This window comes from Rousettus aegyptiacus, unplaced genomic scaffold (assembly GCF_014176215.1).
Source record: "Rousettus aegyptiacus isolate mRouAeg1 unplaced genomic scaffold, mRouAeg1.p scaffold_m13_p_12, whole genome shotgun sequence".
Taxonomy (NCBI): Eukaryota; Metazoa; Chordata; class Mammalia; order Chiroptera; family Pteropodidae; genus Rousettus; species Rousettus aegyptiacus.
Window position 1 is genome coordinate 18,988,109 of NW_023416287.1, and position 9,908 is coordinate 18,998,016.

At 45.7% G+C, this 9,908-nt stretch overlaps 1 protein-coding gene across 5 annotated transcripts in view; it reads right to left on the reverse strand.

Annotated features, from left to right (window-relative positions):
* RALY (RALY heterogeneous nuclear ribonucleoprotein) overlaps positions 1-5,307 on the reverse strand; it is a 70,876-nt gene extending 65,569 nt beyond the window's left edge. The window contains exon 1 of one of the 5 annotated variants that reach the window (XM_016162228.2): positions 5,285-5,307. The gene's annotated coding sequence lies outside the window, so the exon portion shown is untranslated. Of the gene's footprint in view, positions 1-2,574; positions 3,405-3,796; positions 4,014-5,284 lie in introns of those variants that run through there. The other 4 variants (XM_016162230.2, XM_016162225.2, XM_036229511.1 and 1 more) reach the window with 4 other exon arrangements.
* Between the last annotated feature and the right edge of the window lie 4,601 nt (positions 5,308-9,908).

Sequence of the window (9,908 nt, forward strand, 5' to 3'; positions counted from 1 at the left end):
TCACACTACCTGTTGCCCTGCATGTCTTCTCCACTAGGCTGTATAAACCAAGTCCTCAAGCTTAGTACCGTTTCTGGCATGCTTAATAATTATTCAGTGAATGGAAAACTTTTCCAATAATGAGGTGCCCAATGAAAAAGAATCTCAACAGGTAGCCATTTCAAATGTTAGCTAGGTGGTTGGCTGGTCACTATGACTTTAATGCCCCTCAACTAAGAGTCTATCCAATAAACAATTCAACACACTCTGACCTCATTATCACTCAGGGATTTGGACTTTAATGTGGACTATCAGATTTTTTAAGGAAAGCACAACACATTCAGATCTGTTTGCTCCCCTATTACCCAACTCCAGAGCCCACCCCCATCTCACCCCCCTGTTGGTATCAGGACAAAATTCTACCTACCTTTCCCAAATATAAACATACATACCACCTCCCCACACCTCTCAAATATACGGACACAAAAGTCAAAACAAAGGGAAATTTGAGAAGTTAAATACAGCATTTAACTCCATCTTAACCACCTGGAAGCAATGAGCAGCCATAAATATCCTCTAGGAACCCAAAAGCTAATCTCTCGTGTGCCTTTATGGAAAGAGGAGGGCACAAAGAGGGAGCAAGCATTTCATAAAGGTAATCCATTTAATCATCCTCTGAGTAGTTCTGATCTGAGCTGCTGTCACAGCACTGCTATTCTTGATCACTGCAGCCCCATATGCCCAAACCCTGGATAGTCAGAAAGGCAGGTACAAACAAGATGAGGATGGAGAGTCCTCTGGGTTCTATTTCAAGGCTAGGAAGTCTCTTTAGAAGATATGGAGTAGAGATTTCCAAAAAGGCTTCAGTGATGAGGAACTTCCACAGAGTTGGGGGAAAGAGGGAGAAAGCTTAACCAGAGGTATAACTAGCCTGGGTTCTTGCTCTAGGGCTGCATGCCACACCCTACTGCAGATTCGGACTAATAATCATTTTGCATTTATAGAGTACATAGAGGTTAAGGGAGGCACTAACAGTGCCAGCGCTGCCAATTACGAAAGGATATTATATGATTATATTATAAGGTACCTAGAGTAGTCAAATTCATAAACATAGAAAATAGAACAGTGGCTGCCAAAGGCTGGGGGGAGAGGAGAATAGAGAGTTAGTGTTTAATGGGTAGAGTCTCAATGGAGAAAGATGAAAAAATGCTAGACATAAATGGTGGCAATGACTGCACCACAATGTGATAGCACTTAATGCCACAGTACATTTAAAAATAGTTAAAACGGTAACTTTTATATTATGTATATTTTTATAGAATAAAGCATACTAGCTATGAAGTTATATTGTCTGCAGGAGTCAATTACATGACTCTGAGCAAGTCATGTAACCTCTCTCATTTATACAGTTACTCTGAAAATTAAATGAGTTGCTCCACATAAAGTCCTTAGTCCAGTGACTGGAACATGGTAATTACTTAATGTTAGCTACTGTTCCTACTATTCACAGCTACTATAATGAATTTTCACATTTCTCACAGTCCCCACTCAACTGTGTGAGAGTTTACAGATAAGGAAACTGAAGCTCAGAGTTCCACAATGAAGGGCTTAGGTTCATGATATCACATCAAATCCTCTGCGCATGAGGTGTCTTGTCCTCACCACTTATTAATTTAGTGATCTTAATAAGGCAAGTACCCTACCCTTGCTGGGTCTCAATTTCTCAATTATAGCTACAAAAAGGAGATATAAATCGAGCTCTAGAACTCCCTCACAAGACTAGGCTAGAAATGCAATCAGAAAATCGTTGCAGAAGAGTACTATAAGCCATTAATAAAGTATTATACAATAAAAGTGGTGACTTATGAGAACTAGTAAACCTGTGGACAAAGCTTGGCCACGTTTTAATGCTACACCTGAAGCATGGAGAGTGGCTGGGACTACACAACTTCCTTGTGATTACTCAGAATTGCTGGTCTTAAGGCCAGCATAAGCAGTTTAGTACCCTTTCAAAAAGTGGCAAAGTAAGACAGAAAGAAAAATATTACTGGGCCGAAGGCAGAAGACTAGGGATCCTAGTTTTGATTCTGCCACTAACGCAGTCAGTAAACTTACTTCCCCTTTCCAATGTTAGCAGAGAAAGTGGGAGAAAGGCAGATAAAAAAGTTAGGCCAGATGATCTGTAAGACTCCTTCCAGCTCCTATATATCACAACTCCTAAACCCAAAATCTTGGAAAGGGGAAAACACAGCAAACTCCCAGACTCCAAAAAACTAATGCAAACTTCAGGAGACACCCCAATGCCAGGCCTAGGAACTCCCCTGCCTCATTTTCAGACACTCCCCACACTGGAGATCAAACACAATGGAAAACTAGAACACTTGCCAAAGTTAATTTTAGTTCACTTTTACCCCCCTGGGTCTTATCTGAAAATAGGAGAAATAAAATCCTATTTGAAGTTAGGGAGTTGAAGCAGTTGACTTGAGCCACTTTCTGCTCCCCCTCCCCCAACTAGGAGCTATAAATCTAAACACTATAGAGAATATGCCAGGTTTGGGAGGGAGGAACATGCCATAAACAAAATAAAGGACGGACCTCACTGTTTATAATGATTAACGCTTTCCTTGAGCCAAAGGAACTTGAGTTGTGCTTGATATCTGGAGTCTTCTGCACTCATCAACTTATAATGGGCAATGCTTGCGAGAAATTCACAGTAACTTCCTTTCCTTTGGACCCCCTGTGGCCTTAGAACAGAATTTCATCCATAATACAGCGGACACTGGCCCAGGAATCAGGAAGAAGGTAGTTATGTCTCCAACGGCGGGACCCAAAGGTAAGTCAAATCCCCGCTGCACAGGGATTACACAAACTCACACTAAGTATGTAACACGTGCCAGCAACCACGGCTTTACACTTCTGTGGCTACTGTGATTTGAAGGTAATTATTTAACCTCTCTGCGCCTTGATTTCTGCTTTTGTAAATTAGAATAAGTCCAAAAGGTCGCCGTGGGCACTAAATGAAATTAAGGCTTATAAAGTTCCTGAGTCAAGTCCATTAAATGTTACCTGCTGGTATTAAATACTTCTCTCACATTATTAGTCTTCCTCCCTGAATTCACAAATACCCTTCGAGGCGACTTTCCCCCATTTCACAGAGAGGAAAACTGAGGCTCGGGTGCAAAGGGGGCTGCGTGAAGAGCAAAACACCACCCCAGCTCCAGGGCCTGTTGATGATCCTCTCCATGACCAAGGGGTGCAAAGAGCCCAAGACCCACAGAAGCGGGGGCCAAGGAGGCGCTCAGGCCCATGGGGAGCGAGGCAAGACCAGTTTTGCGCGCCTCAGGTGCCCGCAGACCCAGCAAGAGAGGGAAAGCCAGAAGAAACTCTGAGACCCGGCCAGAGCCAGAGAGGCACGCCTGCTTTAGGCCTCCCCGGCGCGGCCTCCGCTCCCCATCCTCCTCCCCTCGCCCCGCGGGGCGGGGCGCGAGCACAAAAGACTCCAACTTCCGAGCGGGCGCGGGCCCACCCCGCCAACTCTTGGCCCAGGCCGGGCCCGCGGGAAGAAAGCGGGCAGGAAACGCCAGGGCGGCCGGGAGCTGGCGCGGATGGGCCGGGCCGGCGACCCAGGGCGGCGGGTGGGATGAGGTTCGGGGGGAGGGGGCCGGGACTTATTCAGGCTCCCGGGACTCCCCGAATGGCCGACAAAAAGAGTTGCTAAAAATAGGCAGTGGCCCGCGCGAAGAAGTGGGCGACCAAAAAGGAACAAGGAACACCCTACACATACACCTCTAAGGAGACGCCCGCGGCCCCCACTCACCCACGCCAAGAGGTCTGGAGGAAGCCGCGCGGCGCAGAAGGCGGTGCCGCCGCACTCGGGGGTGGGAGAGAGGGAGGGAGGGAGGGAGGAAGAAAGGAAGAAAGGAAGAAGGCGGAACCGGCCGAGGCGTGAGGAGCTGAGCACACGCGCGGGAGTCGCCCCCGCTACCGCCCCCTCAGCTTCTCAGGTCTACCCGCCCTATGCCCGCGCTACTCGCGCGCCCAGCCGCACTGACAGCGGCGCGAGCTCCGCAGCCGGGAGTCCTTCCCTCGGCCGGTACCAATGAGGCGGGCAGAGGTGATAGCGCCCAGAGCTTCCCTCAGCTCGGCACCGCCCGCCACTCCAGCCCTGACCCCGGGACCTCCCTCTACCCCGCCTCTGTCTCTAAAGAAGGACGCGGGTAACACCAGCGCAGACGAATCTCCAGCCCCGCCCTGACACACACCGGTTTCCCAGAAACGCAGGCTTCCCCCCCCCACCTCAGCTTGGAAAGGTCCAGAGTTTGGGCGGGGAGAGGAGATAGGAGGGGGCGGGGCCTGACTGGAAGGTGGGACTTAGGTGGGACCCTGGGTGGGGGTCTAAGGGCGTGAAGAGAGACTCGCCCAGTATGGAGCCTAAGGTAGGTGGGAACTGAGAGGGTGATGTTGCCAGAGAAGAGTGGGAGAAAGGAACTGAAGACAGTAGAGGCTTCGCAGAGCCAGGAGGCAGGTCAGTGCTTGAAAGGAGGGGCTGTGGGTGGGACTAAAGGGAGGTCTGCCCAGGGGAGGAGTCAAGGATGGAGGGAGGCTTGGGCGAGGCTGGGGGAGGCGGGGCTGAAGAGAAGGCCAAAGGGAGAAAAGATTGAAAAGAGACAGGAGGAGGAGGGCCCGGAAACCAAGAAGGCTGGAGGGGGCCCAAAGGTGGCCACTCTGGGGAGGAGCCGGAAGGAGGCGTGACCCAAAGGAAGACCGCGGGGTGGTGCTGGAGGTGGGCGGGGCCTAGAGATGGGGCCCAAACAAATCCGTGGGGGGCGGTGCCCGAGGGATGCGGAAGAGACCAAGTAGGAAGAAACCCCAGGTCTTTTCACTTTAAAGGACCCAGGTTCGTGGTCTGAGCGAGGTTTGCTCCTCGCTGCCTAGGCTGGGAAGAGGTTGGTGGGCAACAGTGAGGGTGTCTAGGGAGGAAGAGCCACTCCCACCACCCCCTCGAAGAAAGGTTAGATTCAAGTATCTTTACCTTTCTGTGGTGCAGGAAACGTTTTATAAATTGATCTGAGTGTTGGTCCCCTCTCCTGAATAGCTCTCCTGTCGGAAACCTCACCGTAATCAGTGTTCCAGCCTCCGTAGCACAGCCGGAGAGGTCTTCCGAAAGCACACGAGGACCACTGCCCTTAAGTCTTCAGCCATAGATTTCCCTAAAGGCTGGGAACTGTCCAAACAAATTCTCTATGCATCGTCCAATGTGTGGTTTCGTGATTGTATTTTTCACACCGCTTCCCCCAGTACCTACCTAAGAGATTGGGTTCCAGAGAGCGAAACAGAGTTTGAAGTGACCAGACCAGCAGTTATAGCTCCACTGTGTTGTTTATGACCTCTGTGTCTCATTTCGAAAGGAAGAGAAACCAAATTACAGAGATGGTAACACTGACCAAAGCCAGGAACGTTCTCCCGACCGCCCCCCCGCCCTCGCCCCCCCCCCACCCCCGCTCTTCTAACTTTCTGGTTCCTCCTTATGCTTCAGGTCTCTGCCTAAATATCACCTCCTTTAAGAGGCTTTCCCTGAACAACCCATCTAAAGATCTTCTCTAGTTTGGCCTCTCGTTCATTTCCTCTATGGTATTTCTTAGTCTTGTCACTTAATAGTTTATGTGTCTTGCTTGGCTACCCTCAAATTGTTTATAGCTCTCCTTGCCATGAAGTCTGGCTTGATGTCCCAGGCTCCCTAGCAGGTAGGGTTACCCATACAACCTAGGTGACAGAGTTCTGGCCAATGCTATGCAAATAGTTGCTTAGTTACTTACCAGAAAAAGTTTTTTTAAAGAGACAGACTCAACTGGCATTCTTCAGCCTTTTGTCCTTCCCCCGTGTTCTGTCTGGAACAGAGATGTGATGCATGGAGGCACAGCAGCCATTTTTAAATCTGGAGAACAAATATTGACTTGATAAAAATGGTAAAACATAAAAAAAGAGCCTGCATTCCTTCGGATTACGTATGTGGGATAAATAAAGCCTCATATATCTTGTTACTTTTGATTTTTGATTCTTGCTGTCAAGCACATTTCTGACTCATACAGCATAATATCTGGTTCATGGTAGTACTCAATAAATATTAGATATTATTATTTTACCTGTTACTTGTCATAATCATAATCATCTTATGCTGTTGGGATTATCACCCTCAGTTTAAAAGTGGGGAAAGTCATACTTCTTCCCAGAATAGGTTGTAAAGTTTCAATGAGCTGGTAGCCGTAATAACAAATATTTATTGGCACTTGTGGTGTTCCTAGCACCATTCTAAATGTTTCACGTATATTGATTCACTTACTCCTTACAGCAGCCCTGGAAGAAAATGCTATTATGCCCACTTAACAGGTGAGGAAACTAAGAGTTACAGAAGTTAAGTGACTTGCCTAAGGTCATACAGCTAGCAAGCAACAGATCCAGGATTCAAACTCAGCAGTCTTAGGACAGTGCCTGGCACCTGGGGATGTATGTGTATATCTTTTTTTTAATTAGAAAAAAAAAGTGCAGCTCATAATTGTTAAGTGACTATCTAAAGCCACACAACCAGGGATTGTGAATCTGAACCCAGAATTGGGACCCAGGTCTCGCTGACTTCAGACCCCCATCATTAAGAGAATCCCTGGTGAAGAAGTGTTTGGCCTGCAATGTTGAAGAATCACGTGTGTTTGTACCATGAGGAGAGGCTATGCAGAGAGAAAAACCCAGAAGGCTCCCAAAGAGAGTGTGAGAAGATGCTGCCTCTTGAAATAGTATGTTATTTTATAGCAGGGTCATAGGACATCCATCTAGGAAGATCACCCTCACCCCTACCATTGTATAAATAGGCCTCCTAAGACATAAATTGGGATAAAGACTTGGTGCCAACTTCAAGTTCTCATAAGGAGCACTATAGTTCATACAAATTAAAGAAGTTTCATAGCTCCCAATGATTTCCCCAGTAGCCATGCCAGTGCTCCCTACCTTTATCTCAGAAATGGAGTCATAGTGGTTGGTCCAAGACATGAACATGTGATTCAAGCCAGGCCAATTAGAGACATCTCTTGGAATTTTTTACACCAGAGCTAAGGGAGAGATAGATGTTCTCTATCTTCCAGGAGCTACTAAAACTGGAAGGCTGTGACTCTGGAGTTGCCAGAGGCCACATTCCCCTCCCTGTAGAGAAAGTCCATCTGTGATAGGCAAGAATGGTTCCAATAAAAAAGCAGCAGAGAGAGAGAGAGAGAGAGAGAGAGAGAGACCAAGATCTGATAGCATTTGGATATGTGAATCCAGTCATCACTGGGATCAGCTCTATCCTGTGCTGTTTATGGTTAGGTTATGTGAGCCAATGAATCCCCTTTTCTGTCTAACTAGTGAGAATTGGGTTTCTATCACTTCCAACAAAAGAATTCTTAACTAAAACAGATATCCTCAGCAATGGAAAAGATGAAAAGCCTTCAAGTGGCCTTCCAGGAACAGATGTTCACAGGCAGGGGGTGATACAAAAGAGGAGGGGCCACATAGGGATGAGCATGGCTGATCCTGAGCATATAAAAAATACCTTCTGGGAATCGTAGGAATACACATGTCCCTTGCTTAATTCTTTCTCTCTCTCTCTTTCTCTCCCTCTCTGTCTCTCTCTCCCCTTCTGTCCCTCCCTCCCTCCCTTCCTTCCTCCCTCTCTCTCTCTTCTCTGTGTCTCTCCCTCTCTCCAGGGTTAAGGGCAAAAAGAGCTTTGAGGAAAAGGTATTACCGTAACACAACACTGAGTCAAGTACTTATTATTTAACCCCCTTGCAAAGCCCAGGCCCTAAGTATGGTCTCTCTCACTACACAAGACAGCAAACAAACAAACAAACAAACAAATAAATAAATGACACTTACTTTAGCTATTGTTCTGACTCTTATTCTCTCTCTTCTGAATCATTTCTAAATTAATTTATTAGCTTTTATAAACTAGAACAGATCTATTCTTTGTGAGGAATTGCACAGTACATCTTTTTTCAAACAGAAGGCCTCATGTGCATGTAAAAGCTTAACATAAAGCACTGAGTTCATTTGTCAATTCCTTCAAGAGCAGGGCCTAGCCTGGTGGGCAGAGGAGGAAGTTTGGGGGCATGAACTTGAAATCAATGTTTTATTTATTTTTTATTATTGGGCATAAATGTTGTTTAATTGAGAACGAGTGTAAGTTTTTCTAAAGACCTATTCTAGGAAATGGGGGAGGAGCCCGTCATGTAAATATTCATCATTTGAAGGTTAATTGTACTTTGATACTTTAGGATTGAAGGGAAGACGTGGGGGAGACTTTGAAAAGAGGGAGGTCTTGAAGTAAAAAATGCTGAGAAGAGGAACGATAGATGACAGATGATAGATAAATGAATATCGCCTCCTTTCCCTTCCACTTGTAAGGATAGAGTATACTTCCTTACCCTTTGACTTTGGCTTGGCCATGAGACTTGCTTCGGCCAATCAGCTTGAAGTATGCTTGTGCAGTTGGGCATGCTTTTTTGTGATTCAGCCATCACCAGGAGAGAAATATGTTCTGGTTAGCCAAATGATGTGAATGGTCAAACAAGCTGTGGTATATCCATACCATAGCATACTAGTCAGTAATAAAAAGGATCGGACTGTCGACATATGCAACAATCTGGGTGAATCTCCAGGGAATTTTGCTGAGTTAAAAAGTCAGTCCCAGTAGGGTACATACTGTATCATTCCATTTGTATAAAATTTTAGAAGTACAGAACAAAGTAGTGGTTGCCAAGGGTAAGGGAAGATCAAGAGGAGGAAGCAGTGGGGAGCAAGGTGGATGTGGCTATAAAAGGGCAACACACAAGATCCCTGTGGTGATGAAACTGTTCTGTATGTGACTATATCAATGTCAATAAGCTGGATGTGATATTGTACTATAGTTTTGCAAAATGTTGCCATTGGGGGAAGTTGAATAAATGGTACACAGGATCTCTCACTATTATTTATAGTAACTGCATATGAATCTATAAATTTTATGTAAAAGAGAAAGAGGGGAAATGAATGTTCTCTACACTGATTTGGAAAGATCTCACTGTTAAGAAAAAGAAAAAAGGGTCAAAAGACTCAGAGTATGTGCGTGCATAGAGAAATCTGAAAAGATATACAGGAAACTCCTTAAAGTGACTCCCTAAGGACAGGAAGAGGTGGTTGGGATAGAGGACAGGTAGGAGAGGGTGTATACAATGCTTGACTTTTGAACAATACAAAAAACTTAAAAGAAAAAAAAAAAGATTTTTCTAGCTACAGTGTGAAGAATTGGATGGACCAAGAGTGGAACCAGAGAAACCAAAAGGAGACCACCCAGATAGAGAACAGCAAAGATCCATTCTTCAATGTAGCCTAACCTACTTTTTAAAAACAAATCTAACTGCTCTCTGCTTAAAATCTGTTTCAAGAAAACCAATAAAATGTTTCTAAGCCATCAAATAAACGAACAAAACAAACCCTGTTTTACCCTTAGGATAAAGGTCAGCAGCTCAGCATGACATGTAAGGCTTTTCACAGTGCGGTCCCCAGCTGATCTTTCCAGGCTCATCCTGCTCTCATCAATCCTTGAATCATGATGCTCTCTTTTGTGTGAACTCTTGAAGTATTTTCACTACTCTGTGCTTTTGCTTATGCTGCTCCTGCTGCCTGCAATACCCTTCCTACACACATTACCCTTACAGTCTCCAACTCCTTAAGACCAAGTCAAGGTTCTCCTCCTTTATAGATGGTTTTCTGACAATTCATCTCCTACAGCCCCATACACAATGAATTGCTCTCTGTTGAGGGCTCCCAAGGCACTTTCTCTAACAGCCATTTTATCACTTGTGACATTGACATACACTCAGTGCGACTTTAATTAATTCTTATTAAATAATTGAGTAGAAGGA